Raw genomic sequence first — 19,881 nt, 5'->3', positions numbered from 1 at the left:
GTAACACTTTGCCTGTAAGAGGAGCTGGCCTGGAGTAAGGCCCTACATTGATCCGTAGAGTGGCTGACATTTGGCCATATTGTCAGAGATAATGCCAGGGTTAAAAAAAACCCACAACTGTATATGTATTAGTCTGATTTAATTAAATAGGATTATATATAGTGTGTGTGTATATATACATTATATATATACAGCTGTATAATTAAAACTGTGTGTCATAATGTTAACATTATGGGTGGTTTTAATTTTCTTTCTTATGTTTTCCTAGATGTGTTTTCAGTGGTTATTACTTTTATAAACAGAGGCAAAAAAGTTAAATATTATTTTAAAAAGAAACTTTCTTATGGCTTGGCTTCATAGAAAGACATTCAGCAGGGTTTGTGTAGTTTATTTTGCTCTGAAGTCTGAGTTCTGTAAGAAATCATTGTGGTTGGTCTGTGAACGCGTTCTGTACACGCGAACCTGCTACAGCGTCCTGTACCCCAAAGACAGTGCGGTCATGAGCTTTATAACTGACTCAGTCACATAAACAGAATGCAGACTGATCTAAAAGTACATGAGGCAGTGTGGCATCATCGAGAAATCCAGGCTTTACGGTAAGACTGGCTGGCATTTGATTCCAGACTCTGCTGTTTATTAGCCGTATGACTTTGGACAATATAACTGACCTCCAAGTGCAGATTTCCTTTTCTTGGAGAGGAGAAGTTGCCAGTAACCTTATGCTATCCCTATAGAGTGATCAAAATAATTGAAAGTGGTAAGTTATGTGAGCTCTCTATTTACCTGTACTGAGCTCAGGCGGGAGCTCTGCATACGTTCTCTGCACGCATGCGTGGCAAGGGAGCGTGAGTGGTGGGGATGGAACAAGGACTAGGTTCAATATTTCCAGGCTCTGAAAAGCTACTTACTTTCGCCAGCAAGAAAGGGAGTGGAGAGTCTCCATGTACCTTCTGCCCAACTGCCTGTGATTAAGTTGTGAGCAGCACCGATGGGCTAGCTGAAAGAAAGGGATGAGGAGAACCCTGGTGCGCCCCCTTCTCCCTCAGAGCCCAGTTCCTCCAAATACAAGTGGGAATAAATCCCCAGTCACTATCTACTCCGACAGTTAGATGGGAAACCACAGAATAGGAAAGTGGCATGCACAGGTTTATAATATTATGAAGCAGATCCATTAGAGGGAAGGCAACCCAGAAAGCACTCTAGCACGGCATTTGCTTTCTTCTCTCTACTTCAGTTTGGAAAATGCCTTCACTTAAGAGAAATTCCAGCACGTCCCAGGTGGATGAAGCTTAAGAGCAATGAATGAGACAGCCTTGCAGTTAGATAGAAAAGAACTTTCTAAACTCCGTCACCACAGGAAGGTCCTATGGCTCATCTCTCTCCCTGCCCGTGTTCTTCCCCCAACATCACCAGGAGGCTCGTGAAATCCCAGGCTCCAGGTACACAGGTAGTATGTGCTGAGCCATCACTACGGCTCCCAGGGCGGCTTGTGCTCACCTCTTCCCAACGCGGCAGGACTGGTGACATCATGCTGATAGCCTGACATCAGCTGTGCTGGTAGTACTTACTACCAACAGGCCACTGCACACATGCTTTAGAGTTAGACGGGTTTGGATTCATAGCCTGGATTCCCAATCCCATTAGCTTTGTACCATGAGTAAGGACCATGTGCTCTCATGAATCTTAGATCCCTCATCTATGAAATCAGGGGGTTGTATTCATCTTTAAGGCCATCATCTGTATGAAAATTGCTTAGCATAGTACTGGAGAGAAAAGGGAGGTTCAAGTATTATTAAGTTCACTTTCCCTCAGGCAGCTGAAGACTTTCTGGAATTTTCTAGGGAGGTCTGTTAGCTGTCCCTATGATTTTAAGGCAGCAAGGGATAAAGCAAGTAGAAAGGAATCAACCACAGCTCTTACCTCCAACATAGAATTGCAGGAGGCTCAGCCAAGAGAAAAGCTACACATGGCCAGTGGACTCCTGCCCTGAGGTGCTATTAGTCCTATAGTCCACTCCACGTTCCTACATGATGTCCAAGTTTGCCATACCTAAAATACCTCTTGGGGCGCCTGGGTGGCTCAGTTGTTAAGCGTCTGCCTTCGGCTCAGGGCGTGATCCCGGCGTTCTGGGATCGAGCCCCACATCAGGCTCCTCCGCTATGAGCCTGCTTCTTCCTCTCCCACTCCCCCTGCTTGTGTTCCCTCTCTTGCTCGCTGTCTCTCTCTGTCAAATAAATAAATAAAATCTTAAAAAAAAAATACCTCCAACCAACCAAAGTCTTGTAGCCTTCAGTGCCTGAAATATGGGGCAAGTATTCCATAAAGTGAGGTTATTAGTCAATGTTCAAAACTTCTGAATCCTTTAGAAAAGAAGTAAAAAGATGTGTATGTGTGAGAGAGAGAGAGAGAGAAGAGAGAGAAGAAGAAGGAGGAGGGAGGAGGAGGACGATGACGACGAGGACAGGAAGGGAGGAAGAGGAAAGAAGGAGGAAAAAAAGAAAGAGAAAGAAAAAGAAAGTACATAGTTCTTTATTGTTGGTTTCCCTGATGTAATCTATTATGTCTGGGAATGACAGTCTTGCAGAAACATCTGGGACTCATCATCTGCCTTCTGCTCCACCAGAGAAGAAATGATTTCTGGATATTAATCTAACATGGGGGCACTCTATAAGCCTACCAAAGGGAACAGCAGGCTTTTCTAATTTATTGTGCCAGATGAGAGAATTTAGAGATTTGAGGGAAAGTTTTCATTGCAATGTCAAGGTGGGAGTCCTCAGGATTCTCGCCATCCAGATAAGCACAAGCTCCATCTGTTTCAGGGAAGACTCAGACTGTGGAAAACAAGCTCACATTCTTTGTTTTGCACATACACTTGAAAGAATAGATAAGATTTCAAGGACTTTTAAGACATCAGTCAGCTAGGATAAGAACAAAGTCTCATTTTCTAGACTCAGTCAAGCCATTTACAACTGAGAGTCTCTTCTGTAGGTATTGATGATTACTAATAGTTTAAAAAGAATGACCTACAGGAAAGACAGACATTCAATTAACCCCTAGCGGAAATAAATTGATTCTAGTAGAAAATCACAGTCTAGAACTGACAGTAACTTTACTAGCATGGTTCATTTAGAGTTCACTTCGATCTCAACAGATCTTGGGAGAATTCTAAAATTATTTCTGTGATGCCTCGATTTCCTTTTATAAGGAAGAAACCTGCAAGTTCAGAGTGCCTCTAGGAGAATGATCAATGAATAAACAGATGATTAATAACCATAATAGACATTAGCATGATTACGAGGAACCATCATATTTGCTCCCCGTGTGGATAGAAAATATGGTTTTAAGTCAGAAGGTAGCTGAAAGAAGTGGTCTTTTCTTTTGAATGATTTTTAAAAATTCAGTATTTACAGTATTTTTAAAAAGCAATCATTTGCTTATTGCCAGGAAATTCATTAGACGGTTTTTGATTTTATTTTATTACATCATATTTTTTAGAGAGGGAGAGAGACAGGGAGAGGCAGAGAGAGAGAATCCCAAGCAGAGTCCACACCCAGTGCGAAGCCCACTGTGGAGCTCGATCTCAGGACCCTGAGATCATGACCTGAGCTGAAATCAAGAGTCAGACACCTACTGACTGAGCCGCCTGGGTGCCCCAATGGTTATTTTAAATTAGGAAAAAGGTCTCTGGATTTTATGTGTTAAAAATTGTGTTTACTGGGGGCATGGAACCAAAGGCTCTCATTTTATTGAAGCTTATGACATATACTCAGCTATTAACCATTAACAGTGAAAACAGAACACTCCTTCTAAGTTCTAGAATTCAATGAGAATCTAAACATTTCCCCCCAATATTCTTTTATTACAGACAATTTCTGGTTCAGTGAGAGTGCACCGCATTACAAGACAACATTTGAAACACTAGGGAGAAATATTTTTTTAAAAGTATTTATCATCCTATGGGGTTTTAATTTTCTGCTGACTGTTACGACTTGAGAAGAGAGGGCCTCCCTCTAGGGGGGATAAAGCTATTTATGAATAGTTTGTGACTTGGAGCAGCTGTTTTTCACTATATATCATCCTTTCTTGATAACCACAGTTTCACAAAGACCTACCACTAATAAGCAGGTGCATACTAGGCAAACTGCAGCAAAGCTGTTACCTTGAAAGAAAGTGTGAGATAAAAAGCTCCTCCAGGTTTGAGGATCCTTGAGTTTCTTCATTATAGGAGAATAATAAATCTGAAAACCTGTCGCATCTTGGGAATCTACTGTTACTAAGAGAGCAGAATACCATCAAGTAGTTTCCGTGCAGCTTTCACTCTGGGATAAAATGAAAAACACCTTATTCAAGACATTGCACCCTCATGGGAATTAGAAAGGCTTTCATTCAATCCATACAAACAGGATGAAAATATCTGGGTTGTATTGTAAATGTTTCCCCACCAAGCTGGAGACCAAATCGTACTTGCCTTGTGCTTGGGTCCTCGACAGTGGGAAAGTGGAAACAATTATGGATTGGAATACGCTGTTCCCGCCCCTCCAGATGAAAAAGACATATAAGCAAAATGATGAGTTTCTCTCAAAATATTTATGATTAGAAATGACTAATCCACTTTCCCATGGTGTACTTCTAGAGGTGAGAGGGTCAAGAAGTCCTTTACCATCTTGCTGTTTTATTGAAACTTAATTAGGAGACGTGTGATACCCTTCGCCGCTAAAGACTCAACCAGTAGGTAGGATCACTGCACAGAGTGTACCCTGGAACCCAGCCCTTGAGTGCAAGTAGTACGATTGCAAAAGTACCAAGTGAAAGTGACCTCTAAGTGTGTTAGAAAATAAAGTCTAAGATGACTACAGGCAGGAGCATAAGTGGACGCGGCAAATAGTGAAGGGAAACTTGACAATGTATTTTAAAAGCCTTACACATGCATATAGCTTTTGACCTAAGAATTCTAATTCCAGGAAACATTCAGATTTCTTCATGGATGTTCGCTGCAGCCTGAAAATTCAACATCAGGAAAATGTTTAAAGAAATGTCCGACAATGAGGAACAGAAGGAAAATGAACTATCGTTCAGCCATTTGGAGCAATGTGGCAGAAGAAAATATAAAGTCATGACAAATGTTCGTGGTAACTATGGAAAAAGGCAAGTAACAAAGGAGTTTGGACTGTATGGTCCCAATTTTGCTTGAAAAAAATATATAACATTAAAAGGAAATGAAGCCTATCAAAATAATACTTGTGATCATCTTTGGGTGATGTGATGATACTTAGTTCTTCTTTGCTTCTTTCCTGCTTTCCTATAATTTTCAGATTTTCCTAAGGTAATAAACATATATTAGTCCTTAATCAAAAAATGATAATAAATGTTAGTATCAGTGAGGCGCAGCAAACAGACCAGACATTCCAAGCGTTTATTCCCCACCCGTGACTAGCTCCCCAGTTCTTCACATTTAGAGTACCGCTGCACCTGGGCCGCGTGACAGTGCGTGCGTACACGTGTCGGGACCTCAGGCACGCACAGGGCGGCGCCAACGTGGTACACGGGTCAGCGGTTCAAGGGCAAAGCTAGAGATGGTTCAAGATAGATTTGTGTTATAAGCCTAATTCTGATTTTACTCAATTTATTTTTTAAAGATACAAATATGTTCTATCTCAAATACTTTTCAAATTTCAGTCATTTTGTTTTAAGAATTACTGATAACAATGCCCCCCAACAATGTATCAGTACCACAGCTGCAAGATTCCGCTGAGAAGCTTCTTGAAAGAATGGACCTCTGTTTCATAGACTCTTCATCTGGCTATTTAGAGTTGGAAACAAAACAGCAAATGAGCGCTGGGTGAGTAGGATGCACCTGAGACTTTGTCAGGGTCAGCCCAGTGCTTACATTCCCCCCACCACTCCAGCGCACTCATTCACCTGTTCATGCATTCATTCATTCGTAAACATCCCTGTCTGCGTCAGCACAGAAAATGCAGAAAGGACTACGACACCGTCTTCCCACCCTCTTCCACACTGCCGCCAGCAAGAAGCTCCTTACGGACAGATGGGCAGGCAGACACATAAGCAGCCTGTTGTGACATTATACAGAAGGTCATGGTCACCAGTACCCTCCCATTGTATCGTCTTATAATGTAAATCTCTTTGGGAAGGAGAAGTTTTCTAGACCGGCATTAGCTTTTCTCCTGAGTATGAAAGACAGGGCTGTAAGACAAACTGATTGACAGGAAACGGAAAAGAGGCTCAAGACATATTCACCTGCTTTCCATGTTGCCAAGGGACGCGCTTGGGTATGGCTTTCTCTTCTAAAGAGTCATATTGGCAGAGATGAGTGTGGCAGAGATTCCAGAAGCAGTGGCTGTAGAGGTCTGTGTTGGTGGAGAGGCTGGCATGTTACTCATATGTACTGGAGATCTTTCCATCTCCAGGTAGTCACTGGATACCCAGGGGTGAGGCTTTCGGTTTAAATTGGATTCTTGTAATTGTAAGACGGAATTTTTTTTTTAAGATTTCACGTCCTTGGAAAATGTTAGTTGTTATATAGGATGTCTCAGCAGAATGCTCTTCAGCTTGGCCATGACATAATTTCGTGTTTGGCTTTTTAGAACTATGTCTGAGGGGGTAAATGTGAAAAAAAGAATATTCCCTGATTCCTGAAGGCCATTTTAAGAAATTAAGAAATTACCACTAAGGGGCACCTGGGTGGCTCAGTCGTTAAGCATCTGCCTCCAGCTCAGGGCGTGATCCCGGCGTTTTGGGATCGAGCCCCACATCAGGCTCCTCCGCTAGGAGCCTGCTTCTTCCTCTCCCACTCCCCCTGCTTGTGTTCCCTCTCTCGCTGGCTGTCTCTCTCTGTCAAATAAATAAATAAAATATTTAAAAAAAATTACCACTAAACTTGAAGCTACTTTTTTGGGGGGAAAGGGCAGGTAGTAAGGAAAACAGACTCAATCTTAGGGAGTTTTTTCAAAATACCCGTAGGTGGGCACCACTCTAGACTTGACTGAATCAAAATCCTGAGTGAATAGGGTCTCCTTGGGGGCCAAGCAGGGATACTTTGAAAAAGTTCTCTGGTAACTAATTCATGCCACCCGTTCACTGATGAGAACTATTGCTCTAGACAGTCTAGACGGTGTCTAATAGTCCACAGGAAAGAAGTTGTCAATTGGAAAGAAAAGGCTACACTCAAAGACTAGCGGTAGAGCATTTAGTCAAATGGAAAATCAAGACCTCATGACGTGCGGCTCGTTAATTTACGTGGCAAATATTTATGGAGAGTCTCGCATGGGCCAGGCACTGTGTAAGGCTTTGCAGGTACAAGGAAGACGCAGGGAGCCTCCATCCTGGTCGTCCCAGAGCTTACAGTCACACAGAGAAGAGAGCGAAGCCAGGAGGTGGAGGGGCTGCTCTGGTTCCCCTCGCCGCCTGCCCTGCAAACCAGGGCCTCTGCTGCCGGGGTGGTACCGTCACTCAGGCCTCAGCTGAAAAGACCACCCTGCGCCCCGGGTGCCCTTCCTTCCCAGGGGCAGCCTGCCTCCAGTGACGGACAGATGTGGGAGCGTAAAGACCTTCCGCCCTCGCCCCACTGGGAGACCAGAGCACTCTGCAGGGTCACCTGGGTTGGGAGCTGCCTCTGGGGCCCTCTGAGAAACCTGCTGAGCCTGCATCACAGGAGAAAGGAGAAAATTCCAGGCCCTCATAAGTGGGGGCCGGCCTGGCACTCACAGCTGGGCCACGTCATTCTCCTGCGGGACACAGACAGCTTCACAGAATACCACACAAGTGAGGCTACTCTGAGATCATGATAAAACAAGACGAAGCAAGCCCTCCTCACAGTTTCATTGAAGCATCAAGACAAGGTCACTATGCCGTTCGGACAGTAACAGATTCTCCCCTCACCCCTTCTTGGCCAGAATGAACGGCTGCTGCTGCTTCACCGGTTACAGCGGTATCCTCATTCTACCCTTCCCCCTCCAGGGGTAAGATTTATGGAGAGGCCCATCATAGACCTGCTGACACTTTGTTTTCTAGATTGCTCTGGCAGTGTGCAATCTAGAGGGAACCTTAGGTCTTCTCCCAACTCTCCTAACCGAAGCCCAAGTGCTGTCTACTGGCGTCTTTGTCACACTCGTACCGAGAGGCCCGTGGTTCTCCATGGTGGGCAGCTCACTCTCGGCAGCGAGTCATAAACTCCATCTGTGGAACCCCAGGTGTGCTGTTCCTGGTGGTCTTTAGCTGAAGAGGGTTGACATAGTCCAGCCTCTCCTTGGCCAGCCTTGTTTCTTCCCCTTCTCTTCTTAGGAGGACCTAAGCATTCCCTCCAATACAAATCTTCATCTCAAGAGTTGCATCCCAGGGAACCTAACCACTGACAAGAGACAGCCCCCAACTCTGAGCAGGAAGCTTCAAGCCTTCTCCAGGTTCTGCAAGCCAGGGAAAAATCTCGCGATCCAGGTCAGCGAAACCTGAAGATCGAATGTGAATGGGTGCTAGGACGGGGCAGCGGGGGCAGGAGAGAATGTTCCATTCTATCTGCCAGGCTTTGAAATGATCTGGAGGCTGCAAGGAGCCCAGGGAAAGGTTCCGGCTGGAGCACTGGAAGGGAGGGAAGGGAGGTAAAGGTGGGGACCAGATCTGGAGGCACCTCATAAGCCGTAGTAAAGAGTTGGATCTCATTTACCTAATTCTGACCAGTGAACGGATTTAAGCAGGGGAATAATAGACTCAGACTTGTATTTTGGGTTCAGAGTTGAATTTAGTATTTAGCCATTTCAAATCAAACATAAAATGCAGGAAGATCATGGCATCTTGACATTAGAGACATTATGGTAAGTCAGCACAAAATTATAGGTTTTTCAGAAGTCTTAGAAATCCATTTGGCTTTTTCTCTACCCGAGTGACTCTGTGGATGATGCTTGGAGAGCCACCAGCGGAACTGCAGGTGGGTGTGAGTGTCAGAAGCAGTGCGTGCGGGAGCATAAGAAGGAAGGGGGGTCTGTGGGCATCACAGCATCGCCCCAACAAGCACACCCCCCTGCCAGGCTCTGTGAGGCCGCATGAGCACGAAGCCTTCCCACCTTCAGGACCGTTGGGAGCCAGCGGCGGGCGCACAGCATGTACGTGGGAAAGGAAAGGAAAGCACGCAAGAGTGTTCAAATGACTGGAAGGGCCCGGGCTAAGCCAGAGGGCTTACTGTTCCAAGTTAGACTTAACACAACAATCGGAAGCAAGGGTATACGGTGGCTCCGTCTGCAGACGCGGGCATACTTCCAGTGCGCACCTTCCCGTGATTGGTTTTAATGTTCTGTAGCAAAATCGTGTTAGAAAATGTCTATGTAATATTAGCCCCCCTCCTCCCACGTGCACTCGCAGCATTTATGATGATAAACATTCCGTCTAAAGGAAGATTAATGATACATACTCTCTGTCTTGCAAATGTGTCTTTGCCACTCCTGCTTTTAACATGCCCGGAATACTCTTCGGGCCCCTCTGTCCTTACATTCTTGAAAGGTCCAGCTTAAATCCCAAGTGTCTGTGAGAATCCATCTGCCAGAATAGTACAGTAGTGCGCCGTCTCCCCGGACCCTGCCCCGTAGCACAGCACTGGTGTGTACCTTCCCCGGGGTGTGTGGCTGGCACGGCTCTCCTGTAATCATAATCCTCGTAGACGCCACTGTGAGGGAGAGAAGGCAGAATCTAGCCCCATTTTGCTAATAGACTGTAGTGCTGAACCTCCGAGGTCAGATGAGTGAAGCCAGCTGCCAAATCCCACAGTTGGTGAGCAGGTGGGATAGTTCTGGAACCTGGAGCTGCTCCAGGCGGGTGCACTTTCTCATGCTATCTTGAGCATTTTGCAACCTGGTTGCATTGCTACTTTTCCAGGTGTAGGGGTGACCTTCCGTTCTGAACCCCCTAGAAGACAATGATCGTATCTTTCATTTTGTGCTCCCAGAACCCACTGGGATGCCTTGCAGCCAACATGAAAGCACTGAACATTTGCTGCTCAAAATACCTGTTGTATCAAAGTTAACATTCAAATGATAGTATAGTACGAGCAGGGATATTTGTGTTCAGACTTTCCTCTGACTTAGGTCCCTTCCTCAAATAGTATATTATTAATTTCTGAATGTAGAGAAACAGTATTCAGGAGACTATCAAATTTTTTTTTAAAGATTTTATTTATTTATGTGACAGAGAGACAGCCAGCGAGAGAGGGAACACAGCAGGGGGAGTGGGAGAGGAAGAAGCAGGCTCCCAGCGGAGGAGCCCGACGTGGGACTCGATCCCGGAATGCCGGGATCACGCCCTGAGCCGAAGGCAGACGCTTAACGACTGCGCCACCCAGGCGCCCCAGGAGACTATCAAATTTAAACCTCATTTATTTAGCTAGCTTTGCAAAAACCTCGCCTTCAACAACAAAACAAAAAGAGTCTACAACAACGGGCCCTACATTTTGAAAATGCATCCCCTTTAAGGGACTACCATTTGGGGGGTAATATTTTTTAAAGTCTATGATTTAGGGGCACCTAGATGGCTCAGTTGGTTGAACGTCTAACTCTTGGTTTTGGCTCAGGTCATGATCTCAGGTTCCTGAGATTAAGCCCCTGGGACCCGGGCTCCTCACTCAGCAGGGAGTCTGCTTCTCTCCCTCTGTCCCTCTCTCTGCTCACATGCTCACTCACTCTCTCTAAAATAACGTAAGTCTTTAAAAAATATGGAGTCTATGATTTAGATATATTTGCTACAAATTATAATCAGGCTCAGTCAAACTACACAAACTGACAAGCACTGGATTCCCAGGCACAGTCAGATCTCGCCGAAGACCCTCACTTAGGTTCTGAAGAAGAGCGAGTTCATGGTGACCGACCGTTTGGGGAGAATGTTTAAGTTCTGGAGTCATGAGAATAAGGAGAACAAATCAAGCACCAGCTTATTATAAAGGCCACGGAGGATTCATTTGTCTCCCCTTCATGGTGGCTTTTACTCAGGGCCTGAAGAAAGAAACAACCTTTACCTTTAAACTTGGCTCCCCCCCTCTTAACCCTACCTGAGAATGAAGACATCTTGGGTTGCTCTTTATTGAGACCAGGAGAATACTTTTGCTCTGGAGAGCAAGAAACACATTGATCTGCAACTTGAAAAATTAACAAGACTTTTTCTACTCCAGAGAGTCTGCAGGCTTCAGAGTTTAGCCCCCAGCAGAGGCGAAGAGACCAGAGAGAAAGTCGTGACACAGAGGGTGCACCTGTCTCAGTTCACGACCTTTCTTCTGTTTGTCGTATTCTTCAATATTTTGCTTTTTCAGAAACAATGTTCTGACTTTAAAACAGTGTGTGCTGCTTGTAGAATAATCGGAACGTACAGAAAACTAAAACGAAGAGGTGTCTGTTCATCGAGGCAAGACTTTCAAGTTCGGATTTGGAGGCTACTGTGCAACACCACGTCTCCCAATGGGAACTTGATTTTGTAGTCATTCAGGTCACCCGGAGCCAGACCGGCCCCAGGACAGGACTCCAATCCCGGCTTCTGAACCCTGGTGCCACAGAGCAAATCATCGTTCCAGACAGTCCCGCTGAAGACCCCAGCCCCCACACAGCAGGTCCCCTAGAGCTTGGGAGATTTTTGGTGTTCTGTCCACCCAGGGCACGACTCAGTTTTTTATTTAACTTTTTTTTCCAAAGAACCTGAGTATTTGGAAGTAATAGCAAGTAGTTTGTCAGTAGAACTCCCTAGCTAAGCCTTTAAACTACCCACAGTACAGCTACTAAACGAGTTAGCTATAGCTAGGCAACCTGTGGTAGGAAGACAGGAAAAAGCTTATCAAGAAATCAAAATCCAGGACTTGTTTTAAAAGTGTATGAGAAAGTAGAGAGAGAAATGAGAACATTAAAATGAGAAATTAGCTGTGGTCAAAATCTCACAGACGCAGAAAGGGAAGGAGCAGGAGATTGGGGGAAGAAATGACAAGAAGCAGAAAGAAAAACATGTGGCTAAGATGGGGGGAAAAACCTCAAAATCAAGACAGAGAAAATAAATTTTTTGTGATGCTTGCGTGGAAAGTTTGCATAAATCATAGTCGGCTGTCTTTAGATTTAAGATACGGTGAAAAGGAAACCTATTGTGGCCGTGGTCATAAATACTCCCACCGCTTCGGGGAGCCCTGCAGACGCACAGCCTCAGGGACACAGACACACAGACTCTCCACACTCACCGAGCGAGGTCTGCCCCTTTCACGCGCAGCCAGCGGCTTTCCCCGCCTGGCAGATCCAGTGGCTTTGGACCACGTCTCTTCACTCCTCTCCCACCTTTGTAGGCGCCGAGTGAAACCCAACCCCTCCGAGTCACCGCCCCGGCGGGCGCAGAGGAGAGGGCGTCCGCAGCGCATGCGCTCACAAGAAAGGACTAGAGCTTCCCACTCAGAGTTTAATCTCGTAGCAACTTTCTGACACCTCAAAAGCATCCTCTTGGTGGTTTTCTTTTGTGAGAGAAAAGACACACTGAGGCCGAGCAGCACGGCCGGCGAGCACATTTCCAGAAGTTTGCCTAGGTTAGAAGCAGGCCTGAGCAAAGTGCTCACGGTTTTTGAAATTTTGCTGGGAACATCACATGCAGCCTGTTGCTTGCACAGCCAAGCCTACTGAAGATTTCAGCGGTCTTAAGGGCCACTGAGAAACAATGACAAAGGAGGTGTGTGTCGCCCCCCCCCAGGTCCAGTAAATAGCATAAAAGTGGCATAAATTGTTTAGCTGAATTCATGGTCTTGGGCAAGAGTCTAAAGTCCTGACTTTAAGACGGAAATCGAGAACACAGTGTTGGGAATGATAGATGTTGTACTGTAAGAAAGGGAAAGAAGCCATACTTTTGTCAGGGCATGGAAGTGGAAAGGGGTGTTCAGAGAAGCCCTTGTGCATGGGAAGGCATTTGATCTGGACCTTGAAATGTGGTTAAAATTTAGATCTGCGGAGACTGAAATGGAGAGAAGGGGGTGGGGGCCTCCAAACATAGGATCTATTACTACTCAGTCAGCACAGCCCTTTCCCTACCAGTAGTGACAGTGTGACATAAGCAAAGGTACACATTAAATATTATCAGTAGTGGCCTTTTCCCCTCTGAACCTTAACATTTTTAGAACAATCCCATCAGACCAATTAAGTCAAGTTTATGATCTTCACGGTCCTGTCACATTAAGTAAGCCACCTACTTAGGATAAGTGAAAAACCCTTCCATTTTTTTTTTACTTCCCTGTTTATTCATGATTACCTGATCAGTTTTATAAAATGCAGTGGATGAACTGCTATCCATGTATCCTACAACTGAACAATTAAATAAATGGACGGCGGTGTTGGGTGCCTGGTTTCTCACTGCTGGAGTAGGGGGTTACAGATAAGCAGGCTAGAATGATCCACGTAGTAATGGATTAGAGTGGGATACATCAGTATGAACCCACATTTAGCTTACCAGAGATATGGATGGTCACAGATAGAAATATTGACAGTCATGAATATACGCAGGTTAGCACGCACACCTCTGTCTCCTGGCTCTATCACCGGAGAGATCCCAGAAAGAATGGTTCTCCGGTAGGTGCCTGGGTGACTCAGTCGGTGATCCCAGAGTCCTGGGATTGGGTCCCGCATCAGGCTCCTTGCTCAGCGGGGAGTCTGCTTCTCCCTCTGCTCCCTTCCCCCTCACCCAGCTCGTGCTCTCTCTCTCAATCTCACAAAAATAAATAAAATCTAAAAAAAAAAAAAAAAAAAAAAAAAAAAGGAATGGCTCTCCAGTAGCAGTGAGCATGCCTGGTACCACTAGATGTTAGTTTCTAATACTATCCTCCAGGAAAAGAAACCAGGGCTCCTTGGAGAAGTGGTCGATTCTAAGACTGGGCCAGTATATACGAAATGAGCTTAGAGCATTGTACAGTGCCAGGAAGTTAGGAAGTGCTCGAAAACAACAGTCACCTGCCGTAAGGGGGGGTGTCAAAGGACACCGGAGCCAACTGAAACAGCAGTCACTAGCAAATGCTGGAAAAACTCAAGGAATAACGTAAGCAGTAATGGACTACAACCCAAAGTACAAAATAAAGATCCATGAATCTACACTGATAGGAATAAATGACTAAGTAAAGGCAGAAGAGACATCTGTACAGAAGGGGTGCAGATAATCTGTTTAGATACTCCACCCTGAGATGGAGCCTCACCCCTTATTCCTTAAGTGTGAGCTGAGCATAGTGACTTTCTTCCAAAGAGGACAGTACGGAAGCCGAGGAAGGGTAACTTCCAAACAGTACCTCAAGCGAGGTGATCAAAGTTAACGTCAGTGGTATAAGTTACAGCGATAGTATTTACTCTCGATTCGGTATGATGAGAATGGCACCTTACTCTGTGAGCCCCCTCCCAGTAACACATGACTCCAGCCTGATCGTGAGAAAAGCATAGGACATACCCAAATTGAGGGACATTGTACAAAATTCCTGACCAATACCCTTCACAACTCATCAAAGGTCAAGGTCATCAAAGTCTAAAGAATCAAAACAAAATGTGAGAAACTGTCTCAGAGCGGAGGAGACTAAGGAGACACAGCAATTAAATGTAATGTGGTATCCCGGACGGGCTCCTGCAACAGAAAAATGACAGGAGGAAGTCTGAATAAAGTATTGCTTTAGTGAACGGTTACGTATCAATACCGGTTCACTAACTGTGAGCACCGTACCGTACTAATGCAAGATGTTTAATGATGGGGAAACAGGAACGCTCTCTGCTATTGTCACAATATTTCTGTAATTCAAAAACTATTATAAAAGTTTTGCTTTAAAGACTCAATGGAAGTGCTTTAAATAAGCACTCTATGAAATATTCTGACTGCCAAAATCTTTAATACTGTATAAGAATTTGGTAGTGCTACCAATTAATTGGCTAGAACAAAAATCAATTGTAATAGATAACCCCATCAGACCCATTTGCCTGACTTCTTATGAGGCCAGCTGGCACCCCCAATCCACCTAATTTTGTCCCTCTTATTTATTTTTATTTTTTTAAAGATTTTATTTATTCATCTGAGAGAGAGAGAGAGAGCACAAGCAGGGGGAGAGGCAGAGGGAGAGGGAGAAGCAGATGCCCCGGTGAGCTGGGGCTTGATCCCGGGACCCTGAGATCATCACCTGAGCCGAAGGGAGATGCTTAACTATCTGAGCCACACAGGCGTCCTAATTCGGTCCCTTTTAAAGGAACACAGAAGGAAACATGGGAGGACAACTGACTGCGGAAATGGAATCTTCTGTTTCCAAGGCCGTCACTGTGTCCCTAGGAACCCTGATACCTTCCACAACTGAATATCGATCCTTTGACATTCAGCACAGATGTCTTATGAACTGCCATCAAATAACATAGGACGGGGGGAAAAAAGACCCTGTCATCTCCAATCCATTTAAGATGTGTTAACCTGTCGCATATCTTGTCAACAATTACAAACCATGTGAAGCGACACTGGGTGAGACAGACCCTGGTACCTTTGCGATCTAGCGGGATGGCAAATGGGGAAATGCTCTGCTGGTGGAAGATATTTGAGAATGAGATTTGAAATGCTAGAAACCACGGAGCTGTAGTTAACTTTAAAGGAAGTGCCTTTCAGGGGGGATTCCCTCCCCATACGCACAATCTAGGGGATAATAAAGAACGGCAGATGCTGGCTTGAACCACAGATAGAAAACTGTTCAAAGATAATTTCCCAAGATAATAAATTCTCCACACATCATTAAAAGGGAGTCACACAGAAGTCAAACTATGGCCTCTTGCATGACATCTCGTTTTGTGTCATTGCCATTTGTAGACTATAGTGATACAGAGGCCTTTGGTCACATGCAGTAGCCAGCTGTCTATCATCGATCTATCTGTCATCTCTGGAAGCTGCCAGTGACTTATCAGACCTTTGATGAATCAGCTGGTGGCAGATTTCTATCCAAGTGTTGGAGAACAAAAAGCTCTTAGTGGAAAGGTGAGTGGAAGTGAGATTGAGGGAAGACAGTGGCCTGTGGCTCCAAAGAGGATAGGGCAATAGAAATAGGAAATTTAAAATACTAGCTACCAGTCGTAGCTACATACAGATTATGTATTCACTTATCAGATAGCCGACATTATAACACATACTTTTGTATCTATAATATATATGATATTATGTAAGTATATCATTAACATACAATACATAAAAATATATAAAAATAATTACATATACTTACACATAATTGAGACCAGGAAAGAGTCCAAACATTAGACAAGAAAGCATAACTACAAACAAATAAACAAAAATTCTTGATTAAGCGTGGAGAAAAGAGTAATAAAGTAAAATACACCCAAGAAATAGAAAAGAAAAATATTGCATGGAGCTTTACAACAAAGGAAGAGAAACAGGGGAGACAGGAAGGAGGGTGACCCAGGAGGAACGTGCTGGTGGAATTTGGGGGCTGGCTAAGTAACCCATCTAAAGGGGCATCATCACAGGCCAGTGCTGGCTGCAAGTGTGGGACCTTCCCTCCCCCTGACCCCCAGACACTAGCCCCAGAGTCCTAGGTCTGAGGAGGAAAGAATTCGCTCATCATTGCACATCATCAGTTCGGTTCTGTCCCTCGAATTCCAGATCAGCATCTCTGACCTACCTCTCTTACCAAACATATGGTATCTCCCTCTGGCTCTTAACACCTCACTTCTACTGCAGTTCTTCTAAGAAGATTCACCAGGAACCCCTGCTCACCTCTCTGGAGGGCAGGTGCCTTGGTTTTCCTTGGAACTGCCGTCTGGTGCGGTGCGCGCTGTGAACGTTCATCACACACACTTACTCCATGTGTTACATGATTAACTGTTTGCTTTACAGGGAAAGTCTGGAGCCACCGGGCCCAAACAGGGGGAATATCATGAAATCCAAGTATTCCCACAGTAGGGATACGATTTCACAGTTAAATAAATTATTAAAGTCAGGTGAATACCTTCTTTTTATTTCTCAGTGGCTCTCGATTTCACAGCTGTAACAGGGCAGCAGGCGCTCTGCTTGGCTTTTCTTGATGGACGAAAAAAAAAATCCCACCACTCTAAACACTAAAATAAGTTAAAACCATACCATTTCCTTTGGAAAGAAAAGATTTTTATGAACTGTGACCATTCTCTCAAAGGAGTCAGAACCCTGCCTTCCATCTTCTTATTACAGTCACCACGTTGCCTCCGTGTGTCTGGCTCGCTGGGCCGCTCTGAAGGGAGCACACAGTTCCCTTGCTTTGAGCACAGTTTTCCATCCTAGTGTAAACCCCAGTTTCTTCCAGTGTATTTGTTCTCCCGAACTTTCTGCTTGAAAAATCAAGTGTCTGAATTGAGACAGTTTAAAGTATCTATAGACAAACATAGACACCTAAAATCAGACTTGTCCTTCGGAGTGGTCACCTTGGGTTCTCCACGCTTATCCAAATGACAGTGTCATCGGAAGTCTGCTTTGGGTATTGCCTTTCAAGAAAAGCAGGCTCAACCTTACAGCTTCCTGTTGTTTTTGACTAATAATGCCGTTTCCTAGCCTTATCGTTGGCTTGACAGCAGATTACTTTTGGTTTGAAAAAAGGGAGTCCATTCTCCAAGGACAAAGATTTGCCACTGGGAAGGACAGCCAAGAGAGGATCTGATAGAGTCTGGAGGCAGTGAAACACAGAGGAATTCCCACCTCGGGAATATGTGGCTGTCCCCGGGGTGTTCGCTGGAAAGGGGATCATATTTACTTGGGGATAGAAGTTGTGCCCCACTGCTTTCTAATTTCACAGAAAACACAATTCTGGGCATCTCCAAGGCTGACTCGTCGAAATTTGAATAGCCAAAAAACTGTGGCTTTTTCAATACCCCTGGGAAAAGTTTCTGATCAGATAGTTCCCTTTTCAGTTGTTTTCATTCAAAAGCTCTAATAACAAAGATTGTACAGTAAAAAATTTGTTACAAAATCCTATTAATTGAGGAGAGAAGTGAATCGGTCTCACCTAAAGTATTTTCGCTCAAGTACCAAAAAAATCCACTTAGACATATAACCAAATGTTATTTAATATCTTAAAAAGTAACACAATCCAAAATGGATAGTTCACACAACACTACATAAACAACATGAACACAATATTACCATATGGAGGGACTTTCAAATATAGACTTACAAAAATCCCTGTGCTTTTTTTCCTTTTAAGTTATTATACTAAGCATGACAAGCCATCATCATTTACAATATGGCACACCGACACGATAAAAACCATGTTACAAATGTGCTGTCATAAATCAGTAACATTAGGGAAGACATTTCATGAACTGTAATTATTTCATATGAAATACTATACAATATAAACAGAACATCCATCTTGGATGACCTTTACAGCAACCAGAGACCAAGTAATTTAAAGTTTTTTTTTTTTTCAGTGCAAACACATTTTATTCAAGGCAGTCTTGGCTGCAAAACTCCTTTCTAACATACAGTAAATCCCACTTGCACTTCTTAATTCACTACCCCAATGCAATAGTCACATTCAGTCACTCAGAGAAAGATACCTGCAGAATTATGATCCCTTTAAACTTAACGTTGAAATTTAGTTCTTTTCTAGAAAGTAGTATCTATGTCAACTACTCTAAGGACCTTAATTTGTAGTTGTCAGTACTTACATGAAGGTGACCCTAGGGCAGCTCTAGTCCTAACCCATCGCGTGTGCACAATACCACACACTATTTTGCCCTTCCAATGTGGAAACCGTGACGGTGGATCGGTATCTAGGTGGGGGAGTGGGAAGGAGACAGGGAAGAAGGACCTGGGAGGAAAGGCGGGCAAGGAGCTGCTGAGTGTGTACTTCGTGAATTTCCCATAACTGCAGAGGACTGATACTGGAGGAGTTCTCAGATCTCAGATTTGGTACCTCTTTTTGGTGGGAGCAAGGGAACGGGGATGCCAAGGTCAGCTTTTGGACAGGGAGGTAGGCAGCTGTAGATGGACCAGCCAAGCCTCTAGCCTTACGTTTGCTGCCTCACTTGTGAAACTCCCCTTCCCTCGTTGGCAGGGTGTGTGTGTGTGTGTGTGTGTGTGTGTGTGTTTGCATTTGAAGCCAACGATGAGCAATTAAAGCCCTATAACTGATAATATACAATCATAAGAAGGTTTAGTCCCCCTTGAGCCTTGTAGAATTCTCAACCTTGCCAATCAGCAACCGTAAGTCATGGAACAACGGTAAAGACACAGGATTAGGTGAGAGAGGAGCAGTCACTGGGGAATCTCTCTCTGGGACGCTGCTGCAAAAGACGCTGAGAGTAACGCAATCAGGGAGGTGCCAACGTCTATTCGAAACACGCCAGGAAATTTAATCATGAATTTTTTTCATATATATAATTTATGAAATGTCTCCTCAATAAAAATCTATGGGAAAATACTGGATGTATCCTTAATACTGTAAAACCTTCTGGGAGAATGACAGAGTGACAGCTGATTCTTTTATCGAGCTTGGCAGAGATCAGAGTGATAGTAATCTTCCTGCCCCTATTTTACTAACCCCAAGCAAAACAGTGTTTTCCATGCTTTTGCATTCGTTCTTCCTGTGTTCTGGCTTCCGGAAGCCCTAGACATGTGCAGAAGCCTGGCTCGTTAACAGAAGAGAACCCGCAGGACGGTGGGGAGAGGTGGGGCTGGGGGGGAAGGAGAGGACAGGGTCACTTCTGCTTGGGGGTCTGCTGTCGCCTGACAGCGTGCTGCTAGCTGGTTCTGTGGCTGGCCTGTGTCAATGGAGAAGATCCTCAGGAAGGATCTGGTATCTCCTAGTTTGAGAAAACACTGAGAGCTAGATCGGCTCCCTCGGAAATCCAGATTCTTCCAGGTAGGACTCAGTATCTTGTACTG

Source organism: Ursus maritimus, unplaced genomic scaffold, assembly GCF_017311325.1.
Source record: "Ursus maritimus isolate PB19 unplaced genomic scaffold, ASM1731132v1 scaffold_28, whole genome shotgun sequence".
In the NCBI taxonomy this organism is placed as follows: Eukaryota; Metazoa; Chordata; class Mammalia; order Carnivora; family Ursidae; genus Ursus; species Ursus maritimus.
The sequence above is the reverse complement of the archived record's forward strand: the minus strand, read 5'-3'. Positions refer to the sequence as shown.